Raw genomic sequence first — 25460 nt, forward strand, 5'->3', positions numbered from 1 at the left:
GCAACATATAAATTGATAACAAAAGTATTTTATCTGCAGCTTGAGGTATTCAGATATAAGGACGATTTCACCAACTGCGAAAACTGTGAAACATTGCTGTGAGTTGCTAAGCTAATTGAGGACATCTGTAAAAGGGTTCAGATAATAATCATGAAAGAATGATTTAAGCTTGTACCTTCTCAGATGAAAGCAATTTGACTAGATAGATGGCCTCTCCTGTCCCTGAAAGTTCTGATTTAATTATATCTAACATCTTAATTTGTCTCTAAGTTCCCAGTAGAATGAGAACCCTGATTCCCTATTCCTTTTCTTTTCCAATTAGCTAAAAAAGAAATCTGATAGATTACTAACATCTAACTTCAAAATGACAGTATAGTCAAAATTCTGTTACTATCATGCTATTATTCTTCTTCTAGAAAGAAGAAATATGCTCACTAAAAATTACATGTTGACTGAGGAAGAAATGTTGATTGCTCCAGCTGAAATTTTTCTGGTGTCCTGTCGCTGTCAGTCCCAAGAATTTTAACTATGGGCTCAACCACAATTAGACTTTAATAGATTTGTCTTTGTAAGAAATATTCCATTTAATTGACTGTAGTGAGCCAATTAGTCCCAAAACATTATAGGATGAACTGGTTCTAGATACCAAGTAAAATTTTATTTCTAGCAGAATAAAGACACATTTAAACACCAGGGACCCATATGATATGGATATTTACATTAAAACTCTATTAAATAGTTATAGCTCCTCATGCTAGAGGAAAATTAAATGGAAGCTGGAATGAATTAAACTAACATTTTTGTAAATCAGGAATCTTATTTTGATAGGCAATACTATGGGTGAAAAAGACACACCATTCGACTTTCTAAATAGTGGATGAATAAATATGGAAATAGCCAAATTAGATTTGGCAATCAAGGGAGACACACATTAATTAGACATATTTCAAAAGGTGAGATGATGATATGAGGTCCAGGTATTAAATATCAAAGTGACTAACCTGTTTTGGTTTTCACACTTTGTTCAAGCCAAAAGGACTTTAACAACACTGTTTCAACATCTGAAAGCCTTATTAAAAGTTTCTGTTAGTGCATCTCTTTTTTGCTGTGTGTATTTATTATCTATTAAGAAAACTGTGTTTTGTTATGATGACTGACATTCCTAAGTGAAAGTTTTGGTCACTTGTATCATTTTTTCAGAAATTTCTCTATAATAAAATTCAAATTTGTCTTATGTCACATACCTGCTAAGGAACATCAGGAGGTTGGGAAGCACAGTGACTGCAGAGCACAAAGACTTTAGGTCTCTGGAAAACATGGCAATGTGACATAGTTCACATTCAAATAATCTATCAAAGTAGCAGTAACAAATGTGTTATATGGTGAACAGAGAGAGATTTTGATTAGTCAGTATTAGACTTGCTAATTGTTTGATACCTCTAGAGAGTGGCATTTATGTCATATGATAGCTAAAATTGCAGTTAGCTATTTATGTGGACACAATTTTAAGAAAATTCTACAATTAGATTTGCAAGCATGAATCACAAATACAGAATTCAGTGTTATCCATCTAGCAATCAAGAGTCACAAAACCAAATATACAATATGCAATATTTATGTATGTCCCTGAAAATCTGGGAATTTTATTTGATTTATAATGTTAGACCTTTGAGGTTTTCATTTCTGACTGACTTCACTATTGAAAGTAGATATTTATTTTGAACTACTTTTTCCAATAATCTGTAATGGAATATTTTTAGAAACTCTGAAAGTTTTTTCCTTTACTAAATCCTTCTTATAAAACAAAACCCCAAGTCAAAAGGGATGTTAACAGTGATTGCTGGGAAAGTATTAATGGAGATAATTTAATATATGGAAAGGTTTAAAAAGAATACACAGATGTGTATATGTCCTGTGTACATGGAAGGAAAGTGACAGTGTCCCTATTGGAGGAGCATCCTATAATGCATTTTCCAGGAAGTTGACCTGTTATGACTGGGATGGTGATTCCATCAGGCCTTCTAGAAGTTCTTTTTGGACTTCGTCCTCCTATTTCCCACATTATTTTTATTTGGCATTTATTACCACCTTGCACTTAGTCATGTAAACATTTGGTATATTTTAGATATACCAGTATGCTTTATAATTTCTTTCCCTAAAATTGACTATTTTCTCCTCCTTCCTTCAAGGTTTCATTTTCTTCTTGCTAAAGAATATTCTCTGGCAGTTCTTTCAGGGAGAATGTGTACCTAGTAAACATTATTGGTGTTTTTATACTTGAAAATGCCATTATTTTCTTTTCATTCTGATATTCCATGTTCTTCTGGCACTAAATTTGCAGATGAGACTCTACTCTCAATCATGTAGTTGATCCTTTGTAAATGATCTGTTTGATCTTTCTCTGATACACTGTAGTATCTTTGACATCTTTCTTATATTCCATTTTTCTGTGATATATCAGCATGTGGAGTTGTTTCTTTTTGGTCTTTCCCAGGACCTGATGTCCTCATTTTCTCAATTTGAATACCCTTGATTTCCTACAATTCTGAAGAATTTTCAACCATTGTTTCTTTAAATATTGTTTTCTTAGAATTTCTTTTGGTCTCTCCTTTCAAAGCTTATTTTGTGTATTTACTGAAACTTATTCAATTCTCTGTGTCCTTATACTTTTTCTATACTTCTTATGCTTTAGTTCTATTTGTTGCATTCTGATTAATTTCTCCAGATCTCCTTTATGATTCATTAAATCTTGATGAGCCAAACTTTTAAAGTTGGTGTTGAATATGTTATATTTAAATTACTATATTTTTCCTGTATTTTTTTGGATTATTCTTCAATTTTCCTCTCTATTATGTCTTATTTGAATTCTGGTTTTACATTCTTTTTTTTTCTTTTAATTCCTAATTTCTATGAGTTTTCTGTGGCAGTTATTTATGCGTTGTCGTATTCCTCCGTGTTTTTCAAACATTTGCTAATATCATTTTCTCTATCCATTCCAGTGTAAATATCAAGTCCAGTCCAAGATACTACTCTTGATTTCCACATCCTTATAATCCAGTGGCTGGTTCCATTTTCATCCAACTTTACTTTTCATCATCATTCAAAGCATTCTACTCTGTTGAGTCCTAGAAATAAAATATCATCAATCCTTCTTTCTCAATCCAAGGTTCTGCGTCTTCTGTAGGCTGGCAGGTCAATATCACACTGTAGAAGACTTTCTCTTCTTTTTGATTTGTTCTTTTTACATGAATTTTGACACATTATAATACACAGAGTATCACTTATTCTAATTAGGATCCCATTCTTACAGACAACCATGTTCTCTAGCATATTCTTTTTTTAATTCCTCTCATTCACCTTGTGACATTTAGTTTCATCTAAAGCTGATCTACTCAGTCAATCTCACTCTGACCCCTAGATTCACTATTAGCTATTTTGTATCTCAGTATGAATATCTATGAGACTTCTCATTAAAAAAATCAATAAAACAAAACGAAAAGCTTGCTTTTCTTTCATCCCAGCTGATCCCTCTCCTCACTGTATCAGTTTAGTAAATACCATCCTGTACCATTCCCATACAGCAGCAGGAGAATGAGTCACAGTTAGCAAACCTCCTGGGTCTTTCTGTTTACTGTGTTTCAGAAATTTCTCTACAATAAAATTCGATGCAAATAATTGAGAAAAGGATATTTTCAATTTTGTTTCACTCAATATCTCCAGCATCTATCAGAGTTTATTTTCCACATTTAATATTCTAGTAAAGCAATGAACAGATAAATGAATGCAGAGTTCTGAACCAATGTAAGCATGAGGCTTTTATTACAGCATTATATCATGGTCTCTTATTTATTTCAGTTTCATTGACCTTCCAAGTTCTGTAGATACTGAGCTAATACACATTTAGTTACCAGGATAGATTAGCTATTCCTTAGAAATCTTCTATGACATCCTAGTGTCTCATGCCTTTGAACTATGGAACAATTACCCATTTCACTAATGTTTCTTCCCCCTAGAACTTTTCAAATTCTAACTTTGCCATACAAAGAATGTATTACCAATATTTGAACATATTGCTTATATTTATCAATAAGATAAACATAAATATGCAGTACACATTTTGCACCTTTAAAAAACTAGAATTCTAAAAATTATTTCTAATGAACTTTGTACCTATATTAAACTTGATCTAACTCTGACTAAAGAATAGATATGATTCAGTAGAAATATTTTGTCCCTTTCAAATCAAGGTATGACATGCAATTATTAGGCAGTTACACTTTTAAATTTTATCTGAGATAGGTTAATTGCTTTCCAAACTTGCTAGTTTGTGAACATAAATACATTAATTCACATTAACTTTTAAAACCTCATTCATAAACAAGTATGTGTAATTACCTACCTTGAAAAGTTATGGTCACTCCATTTTAATACAAGAAGCTGAATTGTTGATTTCAGACTTTTTTTTAAAATATTGTGATTCAGCTCAAACAGAAAGTCCTTAGTTTCAATTTCTAGCCATTTTATATACAGAAATGAAAACAATATTTAGGTCATGCAGTCATTGATCCTCTGAAGGACAAATGATGTCAGGCGGTATTTATACACTAGAAAAATTTCAATTTTGTTTACTTCTTCAGCAGTCCAACTTGATGTCAGCTACCATTTAGCTGAGCCAATAATATTGATATTTGATGTCAGTTCTTATTCATTACTACACCTAGATGATGCATAAGTCAAAACTTTTAGATGTGTGGTGAAAAACACTAAAGCAGGTTCTATCCATCTAGAGAAATTGGAAACAAGAACAGAATAGAAAATTTAAGAACATGTAAAATGCCATTTTTATTTTATATAATATTTGAATTATTTCAATGTTCCTATGTATTCAAAAATTTATTTTTTGTCTTTGAAGCTTATCCCATACAATATAATTTTCTGTACTAAATCTTCTATGAAATAACCTCTTTACCCTAATAATCTGCAAAGAGAATGATTTCTGGCAGAAATGAGACACTTTGAAAAAGGTAAAGCCAAGCAAAGAGTTTATATAACCAGATATTCAAAGTTTAATTAGAAAATTATGAAAGAAATGTAATAAATTCATAGAAGTCTTCTCTTTTTATTTCTACTTTGCTTTGTTATTAGAAATTTATATCTGTAAGTGACTAAAAAGTAACACCACATCACCCCTCAATTTTAAAATCTAATAGCTCCTAGACTCAGAAATGAATGTATACATTTGTATTTTTCCTGATTGGCACTTGAAAATTAGAAATGCTTACATCATATTTCCTGATATTTCAACTATAAAATTAATAAATTGTTTTCTGTTTATGGTTGATTTAAGGTATTTTACCACATATGAAAAAAGCTTAGTAATGAAGTTCTTACTCAGTAACCATTTACTAAGCACCTACTATGTCCTGGGCACTGCTCTAAAAACTGAGGGCTCAGCAATGAAGAATATCAAGTTCTGTCTTCATTGGCCTCATATTCTGGGAAGATCCAGAGGCAATAATTAAACAAATGAATAAATATATGAATGCTTTCAAGAATAAGTGGTACCTATCAAGGATAAATCAAGGTAAACCACAATAAGAAGTTCATTAGAGTAGACAAAGGGGAACAAAAGAAAGGGAAGGAGGCAAGGAATAGAAAAGACAGTAGAATGAATCGAATCTACTGGTGTACACATATGAAATTACCTAAGTGAACCATCATGCCCACTCACAAGAATGGGATTCTAATAGAATAAGATATCTCCTGTGCTTGTATAATTTATTAAAATGAATTCTACTATCTCCTATAACTAAGAAGAACCAATAAAATGAAATTTTCAAAAAAAGACTAAATCAGAGTAAAAATGGATAACAAAGTGAGAATTGGGACTTACAATGGAGAGACTTACAGGGAGAGGCTCTGAGAAAATTATATTTAAGGAAAGATGCAAAGACCTGAAGGAAGAAAACTTAGGCAGAAGCAAGAGCAAATGCCAAATTCCTGATGAGGGAGCAAAACCAGGAAACATGAAGTGGGCTAGGGTTAGATTAAGCAGGTGGATTATTTTGCACCTAAAAGATAAGCAATTTTAACTCACTTTTTTTTTCTGAGACACGATATGATTGAGACCATTTTAGAATAAGTCCAAAGCATTATCTATGCACTTGTAGTTTCCAAAATGTTTATTTATGCAAAGATCCATGACTATGAGAAATATAATAGTTTCTTTTGTGTATTACCTTGATACTTTTAACCCAATAGATCTTGACATAATTCTTGTTACAGAAACTAATTAACAGGGGCTGGGGATGTGGCTCAAGCGGTAGCGCTCTCGCCTGGCATGCGTGCGACCCGGGTTCGACCCTCAGCACCACATACCAACAAAGATGTTGTGTCTGCCGAGAACTAAAAAATAAATATTAAAAATTCTCTCTCTCTCTCTCTCTCTCTCTCTCTCTCTCTCTCTCTCTCTCTCTCTCTCTTCTCTCTCTCTCCTCTCTTAAAAAAAAAAAAAAGAAAAAGAAACTAATTAACAAATATTCATTAGGAAATACCAGAAAGTCACTGCAGATCAGAACTCAATGGATATTTAAGAGGACAAAGTTAGGACATTGTTTGCTGTTACATGATTGAATTTGTTTTGTACTATTCATTTTAAATTTTATTTTAAAATTTTGGAGTATCTATATGATTGTTTTGAGTCTATAACAGCCAAAATTGTTCAAAATGCATTTATTATTTTTATAAGAAATAATGTCTGTTCTCAGTATGTTGGCCATTTAGGCAAATGATCATGCACAAAGAAGTCTGAAACAGGTTTTACATGTAAAAAAATTTCTAAGTAGTTACAGAACAGCAGTATAAAATTATACATTTATTTCTTATTAGGATTAATTGTGATCTGTCTTAACTTGCATATGATTTTTAAAAGTATGAAAACTACATATATAAAATACAGCATGTGTTTTTTAAAATTATTGTACATAGAGTTAAAATATAGCATGTATTTTTTAAGATTGTTGTAAATATAGATATAATGTCTAATGTATCATACATTGTGCCTGAATCACATAATTAGAGCAAAAAGAATTGTCACACCAATTTACTCATAAGCATAATTACAAGAAAACTTGATTATCCCCTTTAATGTAATTTTCCCCACTTAATTGTGTGTTCTCAAATGAATGTGACCCTGTGAATCCACACTTTAATAAGTGACTTCTAGTTAGCTTGCTACTCTACAGGCAGAGCAGGAGAGGCTGCCCTTCTTCTGGAAGGGATTTAATTTGTTTAACCAGAGTGACCTTGAAGGGAGATGTAACAGTTACATCTCTGCAGAATGGGCTGGAACTTCCATAGCAGCTTTTACCAGGGTATTGGTCTCCTCATCATCACCATGCTCCATCTTTCTCCCCACCCCATCCAAAACCTCAACAGCTTTCTATGCTGCTGTGTCTACCCTGCATTCAGAAACTGAAATTTATTATATTTTTCCTAAAATATTTATTATCCATAACCATACTCATATTTTGCTTTTTAAGAATTGGCAAATATCCCTGATTGGCTGCTTGGGTCATAGTGAGGCAGAAGAACTTTTGTTTCTGACTTAAATACCTGATTGAGTCTAGATCTTTTTTTACACCTGAGCTGGAAAAAAACAGGACAAAGACTCTTAGATATAGTCTGTTTCTTTTTGATGGGGCTTTGTTTGAAAATTAGCAAAAGGTATTCAAAATTTTCTCTTAGGCTGAGGGATTATTTTTCTTAGAAATAGTTTACTAACTGAAATACAAACTTATTAAAGAAATCAAGTCATTAAATTAGGGGTTGCTTCCTGTCACATTGTGTTTTGTATACCTAGAATGGTAAAACAAACTTTTATGCATTGTTGAGATTATAACTTTGCTTTCTCCAAAGAACATTTCCATGGATACAATTTCTGTCTTCAAAGAAATATGATTTTCTCACTAGTGGAAAAAAATGTTGAATTTCCAAAAGAATTAGGAGTAGCAAGCAGAAGAATAACCTAGTAGAGTATAAATCTTAGAAATAGTTTTTAGAAAGATTATAAATTTAGTTTAACATAAAGTTTTATCCTCTAATCTATTTTTATGAATTAAACTATAGTTATTGTTTTTTTTTTCAACTAATTCCTTCAATTTGGCAATAGCCAGATACAGCCTATTGTCATGAACATGGATTTTAGGACTGTCAACATTATGGTGACACAAACCTATTCATATTATCATAGGTATCTATATAATACAATTATTCTGAATTTATGTCTCTGTACTTATGTACAGATTAAAAGAAAATAAATCCATTGCAGGTTATCCTAGCAAAGTTATTGCAGTGAACACTCTATTAATCAATAATAATTGGCCACTTTAAAAGAGACTTTTGCCAAATAGTGTAAAACCTTAGGTCACCATTGCAATGAATAAAATAAATCTAAGAGAATTTGTGGGGATCTACATGTAATATAGTCTGCAGTGATCAAAGAGGAAAAAGACTTGCTATTAAGAATAGTAATTAATACTCAACTTCCCTCTTTTCTAGATAATTTATTTATGTAGATAATATAAAGATAATATCTTTATTTTTCCATAAAGTATAAAAATACCTATTTGGTAAAGCTATATCTAAACACTTAAATGATTGTTTTAAAACTACTCTAAGCATAGTATTATACATTTTTCATAGGAAGCTGTTTGTAAATGTTTGTAGAACTAGGAGGAATTAAAAAATCATATAATTTTCCAACCAAGAAATGAATAGATTCATCTGGAATGCTGCAGTCTGTAGTTAAGTCAGCTACTGAGGTAGTTCCAAGAGTTCCAAGTCCCTCTTTGACCTCAAGTCCTTGCAAGAGAAGGCTAGCTGGTCCTCTAATCCTCTTTCCCTGTCTTTCCCCTTCATTACTTAGGGAATATAAGAGGACTGACTTCCTCCCTTGATAAAAGACAACAGATTAATGAATTTAAGTGCCTGCATCATTACAATTGTCATCCCTGGTATACTATTTCAAGAGCAGTATCCACTGTGGCTAGCTTTTACTCTTCAGGGGGCCCAGTGAGCTTCAGTTTCTTATGTAAATTTATGCAAAAACTGCTCCAAGGATATCACATGCTATTTATTTCAGACCTCAAAAGGAATGCAGCATTTCTTGATTTGGTAATGGAAAGAGCAGAGAAGGAGGGAGCTGAGTTCCAGGTTAACAAACAGAATATTGGTCCAGGAATGAAAAGAATTTGGGAAGAAAGCATAATGTCTATTTTCAAGTGTGTTGAATCAAAAGATTCACCTGTATTTCTTTTATTCTTAACTTATACATATTCTTAAAATGTGCAGTTACAGACCAGATCATATCATTTTTGCATAGATGATTTACAAATTAACTTCTCCAAGTTGATTAAAATTGCTTTTCAAGCTCTAGTACCATGTCTTGTCCTCTCACTATCTCATCCTTCTTGTCTTCTCCATTACCACATTCCATTTAGTAGGCCATTTTAACAGGGAATTCTCATACGTGAATACTTGAATGAATGGCGATCATTTTAATAAAGTTCTTTAAAAAAAGATTTTCTCATATTTTAAAATTATATGCAAATATCTTTGGTCATTTTTGTTATGTTTTCATCATAACAAAAGAAAATTGACTAGTGGTGCAATAGAAATAGAATATGCCTGAAATAGGATCAGTTAGAGCAGCTTGATTAAATGGATCAAAGGATTATAGAAACACAGCAGTTGGCAAATTGGTATTTAAAAGCATTTAAATGTTCTTTAAATCTCAAGTTGGATCAGCCATCATCATGGCTTGTTTCAGGAATAGAGCCTGTACTGATAATCTTAGTTTCTGAAATACATGACTTAAGTATTTCATTTAAAAATAGTTGTTTAGAAGAAAATAAGTTCAGGATCAGAGGCAAAAATGTCCCAAGTTATAATAATTTCAGAAAAATATATGTTATGCATGTGTATCTCTGTGTGAAGTACCCTGTTGGATGACAATATTAATCATGTTTATAAGTGATATTGTAATTGCTGTAAGATTGGATAGGAAAGCTATTAGCATGTTTTTGTTAATTTTTCTATTCCTTAGTTTAATGGGACAGGTGAAAAGGAAAATTGTAATTATAAAACTCTAAGCTCTACCCAGGTTTTCTTGGTCTAGCTTTGTTCACTGATGGCCGACACTTCTCTCCTTCTCTCCCAGTTCCTCTCAACATTTTTCCATTCTCAACTTTGGTTAGGTCCAAGATCACTGTGCCAAAATCAAATAACTTACATCAAAATGAATCAAAAAGCTCAGAATGAAGACCTTCCATCTCATTTTCATATTAATATATACCTAACTTTCTACTTGTTTATCAAATGGATTGAAACTCAACCAGATTGAGTTTCAGATTCCAGCTGACACAAGTTGTGTATATTAGAAGTAGACTCACTGTTCTTATATATAAAACAGAGACTTTACTCAATCTCTCATAAATCCATAAAGTTAATCTTCTTGGATGCTAGATGTTTTTGTAGTCCTATAAATATTAATCAGTTTTGTTCTGAGATGCTGCTAGGGTGCTTAGAAACTGTGTTGTACTCTTGGGTCTACTCATAGGATTTGCCAGGTGGGACTGGAGCAGCACTCAGGGTAGTGCTGATTACCACTACCAAAGCAAGACCTTTCTTTGTGTTCTGTTCTACCCAATGACTTTTAATCAAAGTTTTCAGTGTGGCTTCTGGGAAAGGCAGCGTTCCCAGACTAGTGTGAGGACCTATTCCTGTTCCCTCTAATAATTTCAGGTTTTTTCCCCATGTTTTTAAGTATTTTCCTCACTTATGGATATGCCAAATAATACCCAGGTAAATACTGGGTTGGCTCTGCAGTCCTCCAGGGTCCTTTCTGAGCAGTCCTCTCCTTTCTTGTACTTTGCCCTGCAAGCCTGAGCTTCCTTATCTCTCCAAACTCTCAGTTTTATCTCTCCTCAATTATTTGCTGTGGCTTGTTGATTATTGTCCTTTGTTGTCTGATGCATAGTGTCTTATACACCTTGTTCATTTTTTGGTTGTTTCAGGCAGGAGGGTAACCTGGTCCCTGTTACTCCATGTGACTAGTAAAAGAGGTCTTTTTACCATATGTTTTTGAGTTTCAGCAGATCTAACTAGAAGATATGTGGTTGAAATAATAATAGCATGATTTTTAAAATTTACAGTTATCCCTTCCTCTTGTAAAAGATAAAGGTTGATAGTATGTTTGCAGAAGACTTGAATCCTAGTCCTGATTGGACACTGAATATCACTGAAGCCTTAGATAAGTCCTGAATTTCTCAAACCTTCATTTTTTCCAATCTGTGGAAGTCTTCTATTTGGACAATGTTATATTCTCTTTCAGAAAGGTATCAATAATCATTAATATTTTCTGTAGAAAATGAGAAAAAAACATAGAATATGAATGTACCACTTAGAAGGCTTTTTAAGGAAGCAAGAATTTCATTTCAATGCCTGACCTCTCTGGAACCTGAAAGTCTTTGGGACTCAATATTCACTAGCAGGCCCAGCAACAAAGCTGAAATCTTTGTTCAACATATGTAGCAATGACAAACTGAAAAGTTTAATACCATTCTTTCCTTAGATATTGAGGACTAAGGTTTAGTTTTTACTTCATATTTGTTTAGTTTATTATTTCATATATCAGTAATCCTATTGCCCTACTTTAATGACACAATATGTTACTATGTAAATATATCATTAAAGATTGCTCAATGGGACAAGCCACATCCAAAGAAATCACCAAGGGGTCTATAAGACAAAGATCCCATACAGGAATATCTGAAATAATGCCAATAATGACATTGAAATGAAAAAAACTCACATGAAAGTCAGAAAATTTACCTTTAGTGCTGTTGGAAAGGGCTCATTGCCAAAGGCAGAATGCATAAATTTCATAGGCCCTGCAAGGATTTCCATTTCTCCTTGAATGAGATGCTAGTTTTAAAATTGTCCTTTAAGTAGAAAGACTCTGAGTGATTTATTAAGCCTTCTTCTTCTCTTTACCTTCAGAAAGACACTAATTTTTTATGTATTTGTTATGCGAGAAGTTGGTAGATGGGATCTACCCTCAATTCTTCCAGAAAAGTGTTTTCAATGTATTTAGCATCTGTAAAATGAAAAGCATTATTTGAGGTGCTGTGAGAGACTCAAAGAATCCTTTTCCTTAATGAACCAGGATATAATTAAGAATAAAAATCTTATACATACAGTAGAAAACAGTACATGGTAATGGATTATAAGTACCAAAGAGATCTAACTAAAAGTCAGTGTGGATAACTATGTTCACATATAAACTCACACAAGGATGTTTATAACCAGTGTGTTCATAATTATCAAAACTTGGAAATACCCACAATGTCCTTCAATGGGTGAATGGATCAATAAACCCTGGTACATCCAGACCATGGAATACTATTCAGTGCTGAAGAGAAATGAGCTATATACATCATGAAGAAAGCATGGAAGAATCTTAAGTGAATATTAATAAGTAAAAGAAGACAATTTGAAAATGATATATACACTCTATAATTTTACCTATATGATATACCAGAAAAAGCAAAACTATAGAGGATAGTATTTTTTTTTTTTTTAAAAAAAAACCTATTGGTTACCAAAGGTTGGAGGGAGTGAAGGATGAATAGGGAAAACATAAAAACAATAAAAACATTTTAGGATGATGAAACTATTATTATAATAAAATGATGAATACATATATGTATGTTCAAATCCATAGAATGTGCAACACCAAGAGTAAATCTTAAACTATGGACTTTGGGTAATTACAACGTGCTTGTGTAGGTTCACCAAGTGTAACAAATGTACTCTGGTGGAGGATGTTGCTAGTGGGGGATGTTGTATGTAGGGAGTAGGGAATACATGGAAAGCTCTCTTCTTAATTATACTGTGAACCTAAAACTGCTTTTAAAAGTAAAGTATTTTAAAATATCAATGGAAATATCCTATATAACTTTTGAGAGTTCAATCACAATCTTTAGAAGTAGTTTTGTTTTGATTATCCAGATACAGAAATGATTTAGCCATTTATTCATTTATTCAAATATTAACTAAGAGTATAAGCCCACAACTGAATATAGGTATTCTAGATCAGGACTCGCCAAAAGAACTTCTTGTAATGATAGAAATATCTTTTATCTAAAACATCTAACACGGCAGTCAACAACTACATGAGGAAATTTTAATTTCAACTAATTAAGATTAAATAAATCTAAAATTGCAATTCCTCAGTTGCCGTGGTAACATTTAAATTACTCAACTAGCCACATATAATAAACAATGTTAAGACTAGGAGGAAAAGACAGGCGCATACACAAAAAATTAATTTGGTGTATAATTTGGGGGACCTAGTTCTAGAAGAATAAGAGAATGAATATAACATGTTGCCTAGAGGACTTTAGAAGTTGTGTTTGAACAAAGCAGTAAATATATTGAATATTTAACAGAGAAAGAATAGGGAATGAGCATCTCAGGAAGTGGGAAAAGCACGTGGGCCTGATGTATTTAAGGAATAGCAAAGAGAGTAATGTGGGAAAGACTTGGGAGGTGATAGGCAGGAAGGAGGCAAGTTAGGAAGGAATTAAGTTTGAAGTTTAAGAAAAATATACTCTGCCATTAATGTAGAGCTAGGTTTGCCAACAACAGCAACACTGATTTTATGTACCAATAATTCCAAATTGTGGGGCTGGGCCGTCTTGTATAGTATACGATATTTATCCCTGGCCTCAACCAACTGAACTTCCATGATGTGACACTCATCCCAGTTGTGACAACCAAAGCCATCTTTAGACATAGCCAAATGTCCTCTAAGAGGAAAATTTGCCACCACTTAAGAAAATTGCTGTGAGAAATCTGCAAAGACATAGGGTTGAAAGCAGGGAATTTACTCCAAGTGTCCCTGTGTGAGATGATGAGGGCCTGAAATAAACCCTTGTGCAGAGCGGAGGCAGAATTCAACTGAACAGGCCTGGAAAGGACAGGGATAGGAAATGGGAAAGAAAGATCTGCCAATCACAGGAAGGCAAAGCCTTTCATTGAAGTGGGAGGTAGAGTCAGAGGGTCAGGTCTTAAGAAGAAATTAATTTGACTTTGAGTATGCTGACTTAGAGGTAACTTGGATAGTTAGAAATAAAGATCTGGAATTCAAGAGAGGTGTGAATTGGGAAATGTAGATTTAGAAGTCATAAATACCTTGCTAATCATTGCAAAATCTTCTTCTGCCCCCAGCCATCTAGGTTTAATGACAACTGTCTTAATTTCCGATGACCTCCATATATATGTCTTTTCAATCCATTAACATACAGCAATGGTCTTGTTTCAGTTTTAGTTTTTGTTTTTTTCTTCCCTGATTTCTCATGGTAACAGGGACTTTGAAGTCTAACTGTACTGGAGTATTTACTTTCAGTGCTTTTGCCCCAGTTCCCTTGACCTAACTTTTCCCTCTTGTTGGGTCACCCTTCATCCCATTAGTGTTTAATGCCTAGTATGCTCAATAAATATTTATTTGATGAATAAATCAATGAGTTTTCTACTGGTTGAGACAAATGTGCCTTAATTCAGTCTATCTCTTGTTTAGAATTATGATGAAATAGAATACCACAGATGTTACTATGTGCATCTGGAATGTACCCCCCAAAAGTTCATGTGTTAGGCAATGTTCAGAGTTGAAAATTGTGGATCATAGGAACTATAAACTCATCAGTGGATTAATATGTTTGATGAATTGATAATCTGAATGGATTACTGGGGTTGGTTATAGGCAAGTGGGGCAGGTCACAAGTCACATGCCCTTGGGAACCACAAGGTTATCTTGTTCCTGGTTCTCTTCCTCTCTTTCTCTCAAACAATCTCTCTCTCTCTCTCTCTCTCTCTCTCTCTCTCTCTCTCTCTCTCTCTCTCTCTCTCTCTCTCTCTCTCTCTCTCCCTCCCCCAACCCTGCCTCTTCTGCCATGAGCTGAGCAGCTTTCTTATACCATGCCTTTCCCCCTCCCCTATGAGGTTTCTGCCTTGGAGCCAGCCAACCATGGACTGAATCTCTGAAATCATAAATGACAATCTAAACTTCTCTTCCTCTAAGTTATTCTTGTCAGGTATTTTGATCACAGCAATGAAAATCTGACTAAAACAACAGGAAAGAAATGTTTGCTTTGTTTTTCAAGGCCTCAGATACACAGTTTTGCACTTGATAATAGCTGCTTAACTCAGAGACTACCACTGGCTTTCCAAGTTCTGTTTAACATATCCATATTTATGTCCAAAAGGCATGACAACATTTTTACAACATATAGAAACTTCACTTTCATCAGTGTAAACGTCAAAATCTCAGACTTTCTGTACATTGTTAAAGTCCTCTTAAATTTACCACATTTTCAATGGAGTAATATGTTCATTTCTGCTATTGTGTTCTAACAGTGTGCCATTTTCAACACAAATGATGCCCTTCTTCCTTCTCTTTACTGTTTGTTCATAGTCTTAATCTATCTAATATAGATTATGACTATGATAGAAAATGATGTCACTTGGCAGAAGCTATATCCCCCAATGAACCCAGCCCTGGGCTACACTCCCAGAGGATACTTCTTAGATCCCACTGTCTTATTGTATATATTTTAAGTTGTGCTCTAAATACCCCTTTACTTACCGCTAGCATTTAATTCTTACTTACATTGTAGTTGCCAGATTATTTCTCTCTCTACAGATCACCATAAGGTTATTGAGGGTCTATATCTCTTAGAGCTCTTCCTCCTGGTCCCAAGAGAGGGACACAACAGAACTCAAAAATTGCTTGTTCCTTTATGTACATATTTTCAAATTCTTGTCACTTTTTTTGCCTTATAAAGTTAAATACCAGTTTGCTCAATTTATTCTTTGTTAATTCACACTTGTTGATATTCTCTAAATTGGATTAGCTATTTTGGCATGATCTACCTTAAAGAGAATGCCTTTTAGGCACTTAAATGACACTTCATTAGCTCTCATTCCCCAAGCATGTACATCAAGGCATGCAGAATATGTTCCTTATTAAGAAAGCAAAAGCTTGGGCATTTAAGTCAGATTGCCAGTGATTAAATCCTGAGTCAGTTTCATGAAGTAAATGATTTGGAGAAAGTTGTATAACATTTTAAGCCTTGATTTTCTCATTTATAAAATGGGGTAGTATAAGCATCTAACAGCAGAGATGAAGAATTAAATAACACATATATCACTTTTAATTTGCATAAAGTAAATCATGTGAATATGTAGTTTCTACGTTATGTACTTCAGCTGCTAAGTCATTATTTTGAGATTTCCAAACCCTATATCCAGGGGGCATGATTAGTGATACAACATTTAGTAATGCCTAATAGATTGATAGGAAAGAAGTCTATCTGAAACAGCGATTTTATCCTCTTCTTTCCAGAGCTTTATGTATTTCCTTCTTCTTTATCCTTGAACTCCTTGAACATTACCAAACTTTACCTTCCCTTTCCATTTTAATTCCACAATTTCTTTGCCTTATTTGTGTCATCAGTATCAGGGAAATGGTGCAATGAGCTATTGCTTAATGCTGCATAGGCCTGTCCTAAGAGACATGCTAATGTATCAGTACTAAAAATGTTTGAAGTACTAATTTTCCTCCTAATGAGCCTAAACATTTTATTATAGTTATACCTTAATACCAAGTTGCAGGTCATTACCTTCATATATTGAAGCAGCTGATGTTTTCTAGGGCCTAATGTGTCTGCCATTTGCTTGATGACCCCTTGTTCTTGTCCATTTTATAGAGGAGAACCTTAGGAAATGAAAATGATGTCACTTGGCAGGTATTCTGTATGATGTTCTGATTTCATTAGCTATATGTTAAAAATATCTTATGATTATAAAATTATTATATGCCAAATCCAAAAATTCTGATTTTTTAATTTAAAAAGAACAAGTTAAAATTAATCATCCTACTACCTAAACATATCAATTCAGATTTAATTCCTGCATCTTGTTTTCAATATATGCTTTTATTTTTGTATCATATAGACAATATTTTTTTGCTGCTTTTTAAATTGATCTACATATTTGTTTTCCCCTGCCATTAGTAACCTTTGGCAATGCCATAATAAAAATTGAAATAGCAGGTTAATTTTATAGTTACATATTATTATTTTATATATATATATATGTGTGTGTGTATATATATTATATATTGATAATTATCTTCTTATATTTTACCTACCTTAAAAAAATGAGCCAGATGCGGTGGTGCACACCTATAATCCCAGGCAGGAGGATCATGAGTTCAAAGTCAGCCTCAGAAAAACCGAGGTGCTGAGCTACTCGGTGAGACTCTAAATAAAATACAAAATAGGGCTGGGGATGTGGCTCAGTGGTCAAATGCCCCTGAGTTCAATCCCCAGTACAAAAAAAAATGTATAAGGAATATTTATATATGGCAAACATTTATGAATTATTTACCACTTAAATGTATTCTAGTGAGGGCATATCTTTAATATTTTTAACATTTGTGATATGTTGTATTAATTTCCAGAAACAAATTGAATTACGGTGGATAAAATCTTTGACTCTGAAGTCAACTAAACATGTAGTCAAATTCTCACTCGAAATCATTTTATCCAAGTAATTTTAGGAAATTTGTGTTACCTTTTTAGCCATTTTTCTTCATCTGAATAATGTTTTGCACATAATGAATTAATACTACGAATAGCATTGAGAATATTTCATTGCAATAAAAACTGTTAAACTATTAATTAGTGTACCCACAAGGGATATAAGTGGGCTTGTTTTGTACCCTTAACAATAGCAATGTTATCATTAAAAAATTCTAATTTGATAGAAAAAAATAGGACATGTTTTAATTGAAACTCCAAACTTAAACTAATTTAAGCAAAATTAAAGTCTTCATTGGCTCACAAAGCTAAGCTGCAGATGGGGCAGGTGACTGCTGCTACTGGTATTAGGCTGAAGTCAAAACAAAAATACCACCATACTTTCTGAAAGATTTTTATCTGATCAGTTTATTCATTGTTCTCTACCTGAACATTAGAATAATATTATATTTGTAGATTTAAATTATACATTTAATCAGAAGAGCTTATGTTTCTCAACATTAGTTTGAGAAATATGAGGAAGTTGTTAACAATTATTCTATTTTGTTAATCTCTTACTGTGACTAATAAATTAAACTTTATCATAGATATGTATAGATAGGTAAAATCATAGTACCTTAGGGTTCAATTCTCTGAGATTTTAGGCTTCCACTGGGGGTTTGAACATATTTCCAATAAATAAAGCAGAAGACTGTTATATTACTAGGGTCTATAAAAAAGAATCTCATGTGTTAGTCCTTCTTTTGTCTAGTTCTTATTTAAAGAGCAATTTTTCTATTGGCCTAGTGCTTTTCTTCTTGAGTTTTTTTTCCTCTCGTTTTATTTATGATAATCTTTCCAAAGTTTGTTGCTGTTTGTTGCTTAATTATTTATTTTTTCTTTATAAAAATTTCTGTATCTCCTTTTGACAAAACCCTTCAATTTGTCTATCAATATATTATTTTCAAAGAGCAACTTTTCTTTTGTTCACCTTTTCTTTATTATTTTTATTAACTTATTTTAATTTGGTTTCTTCATGAATTTCTATCACAGTTAATTAGTTCTTGCTACATTTTTCTCTTTATTCAACTGTCTTCAATTGAATATTTTATATATTTATTTTAAATTTATATTCTTAAAATGCATATAGAATTATAAATTTTTTAATGATGGCTCAGCTTATTCAACACAGTTAATATTAATTCATTCATTTTGATTAATTCTAAACATATAATTTACATTGTGATTTTCTCTTTCATCTTTCATTGTTTAAAACAAATTATAATTTTGAATTTTTAATTTAATTGCATCATTATATGAAACTGTAGCCCTTATAACATTTCTTCTTTGCTATTCCTTGAGAATTATTTTATGGTCTGTACTTTTTAATATATTTAAAACACTGGTTTTTATTTTAGATCAAGTTTTTGGTTTTTTATTTTTGAATCTTATATACCCTTGTTTTTTATTTTATTCATATTTTTTGGTGGGGTGCCATTATTCTGATGCAATAATCTTTCTCCCTTTTTTTGGAAAAATGGTAATTTTTATTTATAGTTATGGATACCTTTATAGTTTGAAACTTTATTTATAATTATAAAACTGTATCAGTTGCATCTTATTGATAGTGTCTCTTTTATTACTATCTAGTAATTAGCTGTAGTTACTATTTTTTATTTAAATTTTATCTTTACAGGTACTGATATTATCTACCAGCTTCCTATTAAATATATATTTAGTAATTTAATTTCTTTATTTTTCTCTGAGTATTTTGATTTTGCTACTGTTGTTGCTTGTTTTAATGTTTTTCCCATAAATTGAACATAGTTGTATTTTTTAAACCAGTTGAATTTCTTAATTTTAATTGTTAATATATCCCATTTGTGCACATATGCATTTTATTATATACTAACAGCTATTATTATTACAATTCTATTGTGTTTTCTGTTTATCTTCTTTTTTTCTTCTTTTTATTTCCTAACTTTGTTTAAGAATAAAGTTAAGAGGGTTTACAATGGGATTTTCTCTCTTATAGTCAATAATTAACTTTGATTTTAAAAAATTTTTGGACTTTCATTATTTGTGTTCCTCACTGTCTTCTGACATATGCTATCTTTAGGATATTTCACCCTTTGAGGTTAAATACAAACATTAAGGTTCTTTCCATGAGGTATGAATATTTAAACATTTTAGGTTTTAAGGGTTTGAAAATGCATAAATCCTGTGATTCTTAGCTAGGCATACAACCTTTAGGTTGTTTTATTTTCCCATACAATGTGAACATTATTTCATGGGTTCTAACATCTATTTTTTGGTTATAAATCAAAATGTCTTTCTTTTATAGATAATCTGTCATCTTTTACTCATGGGTAGATTTTTCTTCATAATAATCAGATTTTTCACTAAAATGTATATGTGGGGTTTATTTTTATGCCTCAAGGTCAATACTTGGAGCGTAATTTTATTCTTAATAAAGTTGACCTTGTACCTCTGCATTCCACATCCATGGATTCAGCCAACAACAGATAAAAAAAGATTTGAGGAAAAATTTGCCCTTCCACTTAATAGTATGACATTTTTTTTCTGGTCATTGCTCTCTAAATAATACAACCTAACACTTATTTACATAGCAGTTATATTTTATATTAGGTATTATGAATAATCTAGAGATAAAGTATATGAGGGAATGTAAAAAGGTTATATAACAAAAACAAAATATGCCATTTTATACAAAGGCCTTGAACATCTGCTGATTTGGCATCTGTAGGGGACCCTGGAACTAATGCACCATGAGTAATGAGGAAAAATTATGTTATATCTTTCTTGAATTCTAGAAAAGTCTCAGTTATCATGCCTTCAAATACTGCTCTCTGCTTCTCTCTCCATTACCATTTTTTGCTATGCTTTTTAGACAAATATTCAAACTCAACTCCACCTTTACTTTCAAATCTCTTAATGGTTACCTGCTTTCATCTTTTTATATCCATGTCCCAGTAGAATCTGCCAGATTATAATCTGAGTTCATTAACTCTATTTTCATCTTCTTCAGATTAGAGGACATCCTATCAATTGAAATGTTTTCCTTCAATGACTGACTTTTCATTGCTATTGGTTTTCTGAAGTCATTTTAGACTATTTTTGTTAAATTTTCATTTCTTGGATGAGAATTAGCTCCTCATTAAAATCCTTGAGACTCTTATGCTAATTTATAATATTTTTCAGTCTTTCATAATTTTAATCTTCCCAGACTAATTTCATCTTTCAATTTTTGTCTGTTTGCTAGTTTTAAATCTCTTTACCTGTTATAGAAGTGTTAGTTTCTTTTCAGCGATTAAAAGAACTGACTCTCTTTTTCTCCCTTCTCTCCCTTTTGCTCTCTATTTGTATTTACCCTTTCATAATAACGGCACTGAAGCAATTTCCTCTCCCAGGTCTCTAGGTCTCCCATGCCAGTAACCCCAGGATCTCCTAGGACAGGTTTTCCATTTATGATTCAAAAAAATCTCCTCTCTGATGTTGAATCCACAGATCCAGATCTGAGTATATAACCTCATTTAGGTCCAGTTGTGAGACTGCATATTACCACCAGACTCTTTAAACGTATAGCTTCATGAAAATGGAGCTTCAAACAGCATCAGCCAACAACCTCAGTCAGTATCATTTTGTCAGCAAACTTTCCACTGCCCATGATTTTAATAGTGAGTTGGCTTTTATCTCCCATCTGAAAAAAAAAAGCTTTTAATCTCTGTTATCTTACAGGTCTGCTTCCATATATATATATATATATATATATATATTGAACTTACAGACCTTATACCATTCTTAGGTGCATAGTTGATATATGGTCATTCATTTATTTTTTTCCCTCATGAATGGTATAACTCTTTGAGAAAAGAACATTTTATACACATTTATCCTGCTGTTTAACCTTGAAGAAATTTTGCAGAAAGGAAGCAATATGAGAGTTCTAAAAATATTTTATTTATTTAGATGTTCTATAAGTTGTCTTTCCAAAAGAAGATGGGTAAAAAGAAAAGTATAAAGTTACATAAGGAATATGCATATTATATATATATATATATATATATATATATATATATACACACACACACATACACACACACATATAAAACATGAATATGTATGTGTGTGTGTGTGTGTGTGTGTGTGTGTGTAACCTAGTGAGTTGAATCTAGAAAATACTTAGCTGACACAACTGACTCATCAGGATGAAGTTTCAAATAATAATTAAATTGCACCTGTATTTTTCATTTGATAACCTCTTTATAACTTCCAAACATGTAATTCAATACTATAAGAACTTTCTTTTAGAAGATGATATGAATATATGACATTTCTTAACCTCTCTGAAAAATAGACCCTTAACCCCAAATCTTATGTTAATATCCAACTTTGTAAAATCTGCTTTAAAAATTATATAAAGCCATAACATGTTCTATATTAAGAATATGATTGGTTTGTTAAAATGGCCTTTTAATTATTATTTACTGAAATTTTAATTATAATCCACTTAAATTATAAATTACCCCATTACCATTCCATTTTTCTCCTTTGCTTTCTTTGTTTTACAATATATAAATATGCTAGAAACCTCTGTGCAGAGAGATAGAAGTTCAGTTCACCTGTCTCCTGGCAAAGCAGTTGGTATCAGGTTTGCATAAAAGAAGTTTTCTGAATCCACAGTAGCATTAGGCTTATTTCTCCTATGTTAGATTGTCATTATAAATTTCACTTATGTTCATTTTTATTTAGAAATAGTACTGTGTTAATTTTTATTATAAATTTGATTTAAGTTTCAGAAGTAATAGTAAAAGTTTTAAAAGATGAACACACTTGTGATCCTTGCTATGTATAGTTAAATTTTCCTATAATATATTTCTTCAGCCTAGGTGAAGCCAGTTTGGTCTGTGTTCTTCTACTCTTTAGGTAACTTCATGTCTGTGTGACTTTTCCCATTATAAGCATCTGTTTTGGTGATGGGAGGCTTAACAGGGGTAGTCAGGGTGGCAACATCTTTAACCTTTGTTCACTTTGCTAAGTTTCACTTGCATTGATTATCTCCTTAGAGTCTTTTGTTAAAAAATTTTTTCTGAGTTTCAGCTCATCTAACATTTCCATATTTTTGAACAAAATGCTTCGAATTATATACAGTCAACATTGATTACTCTCTATTTCCTTATTCCCATTCCGGTTTTATATTCAAAATTGAGGACTAACATGAAACAGGAACTATGCTGGGTGCTGGGGAGTCAAGCATTGTAAACAGCCACAGACCTGAACTTGGACTTCTTTGAGAGTTGTCTACTCAGCCACCCTTAGGACCTTCCCCTCCTCAGCATGAGTGCCAGTACCAGTAACACAACCAGAACTATATTTTAGAGAGGCTCCCAAAGCTCTTGAATCTTCACTCTCTTTAAAATCATCATGCAGTCCCACCTATCTTTAAAAAACATTTTCTTTAAAATCTTTCTTAGTCTAGGGTAAGCACCTCACTGTAGCTCTCTCTGCTTTCTTACATATGTTCTAAATACAATGATTTTCTCCCAGTCCATCAACTAATCCCTTTCCCACATCTCTCCACCTCCAGGCTCCTCCAGACTCACACCATGCAGTTCAGATTAGCACTTCAGTTTGTTGTTTTGTCCTAGGGAGGGAGGTTGGCAGATGACCCTCCAGATTGCCTGAAATGGGAGGTGGAGGGATACTGGGTCTTGAGGATATTCCAAGTTTGGAGTTCTGTATTCTCTACCCCTTTCAGCATTTTCTTTTTTGTAAGTGATTCAGAACCATCAGAGTTAGAATTGACATTTACCCTAAGACTGTTATTGGGGGACTCAGACTAAATAAAATGTTTAGGTTTAAGTTTTGAGGAAGCATTGAGTAATTCATCAGTTCAACAAATATTTTTTTGTTGAACTGTATAATGCTCCAAAGCCTGCTATAGGCCATCTCTCTGCTCCACCTGCTTAGTATAACCATGGTTTTTCATTACTAAATATCCTTCAGTTATTGTATCTAAATACAAACTGATGTCTATCACTCAGTAAGTTATTATATATAAAATATGTATTATTATATTCATTTTACATAATGCATATTTTGTCAGGGCAATGGAAAATTCTGACTAATATGCTATTAGTTGTTCAAAAGAATTTTTAAATTAGTATCTACTCTTATTAATATAGTGCTTGGTTTATTAAAAGCATTTAATAAATATTGAGTTACTTTAATATTATTGAACTATTCAACTGATCATTAGGAAACAGCCAAAATTTCATTATTAAACACAAAAATATTTAAACTATTTTAGTATTTATTTTCACTTAACATGACAAAACTATTTTTTTATTTTTTGTGTACTCCTCAAATTTTAATATTCAGTGGAATAAAGGATACTTTAGGATGATCCCTAATTCAGAGATGGCAGACAAATTAAGCACATTGAGTCAATAACTTATCTTTGGTAAAAGGTGCATCCAAATTAAGTTCTGATTAAAACTTATCTACACTGTCCTCAAAATTGAACAGTGTTTCCATTTTGTAACTTCTAAAGATGATTGAAAGCCTTTATATTTGGAAAAGTTTTTTTCTAATTTATAACATTAATATTCCCTGCTAATATAGAGACTTATTCTTTTCTTTTCTGAAATAAAATTCACTGATTCCTCACAATTCTTACAATACATGTTTACATATTTGAAAACATTCCAAGTTCTCTATGTTCCTTTTAAGTCATAAAAAAGATTAAGCATCTCATTTATTAGATTGGGGACAAGGCCGTTTGTATTACTTTGCTAGTGACAGCAGTTATAGAATTTTAAAACTAATGGCATTCATTGCATTACTGGATGTTTAGGGAAAACCAAAATGTCCACTTGAACTGAAATACAGGATGTGCAATTTTTATAGAAAGAATTCAGGAATGGAATGAGAAAAAAGTGAGCTAGATCAAAGCAATAATAACAATAATTGTATGATAAAAAGTTAATAGTTTTTAACATTTTTTAAAATTTAGAAAGAAAATGAGAGGACATTCTTTGACATGACAGTTAAAAAATTAAGCTGGAGTTGAAAGGGAAACTGTAAATTAAATTGAAAACAGAGTATTGACTTATGGTAAACATTAATGATGATTCTGATATAGCCGATACTCATTCCATTTGTGAATGAGCAAGGAAATTAATGATGGAATGTTGACTGATATAGATTATGAGGTGCTGGAGAGCAAAATCCCTCTTACTCATCAATGTTTGCCTGGCTACTGATAAGAGGTGGATGCTTAATGAATACCTCCTGACAGGGAGCAGGAAAAGCATAGACAGCCCGTAGCCCCAAAACATTGAGCCTCAATTGCTTCCACTACACTGGAAAATACCCTTCCTCACTTCCATTACACTTCAATACATCCACTCTTCCTTCTGTTTTGTCTCCCTTTATTCAAGTACCTCCTTTCTCATTCTACCATATGTTGTCCAAACAAGCACAAATATCCCTACTGTGAATTTTGTCTAACAGACCAAAACGGGCACAGTTTAATTATAGTCCATTTCACCTGGCTTTAGTCATCCTGTCATCAACTGTGGCACACTGTGTCCATTTCTCTTCCAACCTCTGTTTAAATCTTATCTAATATATAAATTACCAGTGCTAGCTACTTACAAATATATGGAGTGAGATGTACTTAAGAGGTAATTTTTCATGTTTGTAGTTTTTATTTTTCAAATATATTGTTTGTATGATACATGATATATGTGTGTGTGTATATATATATATGTATATAAAATATGTAGACAAATT

The 25460-nt window shown here is 32.3% G+C and overlaps 1 protein-coding gene across 8 annotated transcripts in view; it reads left to right on the forward strand.

Annotated features, from left to right (window-relative positions):
* The window catches only part of Spag16 (sperm associated antigen 16), an 872559-nt gene that overhangs the window by 628055 nt on the left and 219044 nt on the right, over nt 1-25460 (forward strand). The gene's annotated exons all lie outside the window — the stretch shown is intronic.

Source organism: Ictidomys tridecemlineatus, chromosome 7 (assembly GCF_052094955.1).
Source record: "Ictidomys tridecemlineatus isolate mIctTri1 chromosome 7, mIctTri1.hap1, whole genome shotgun sequence".
Taxonomy (NCBI): Eukaryota; Metazoa; Chordata; class Mammalia; order Rodentia; family Sciuridae; genus Ictidomys; species Ictidomys tridecemlineatus.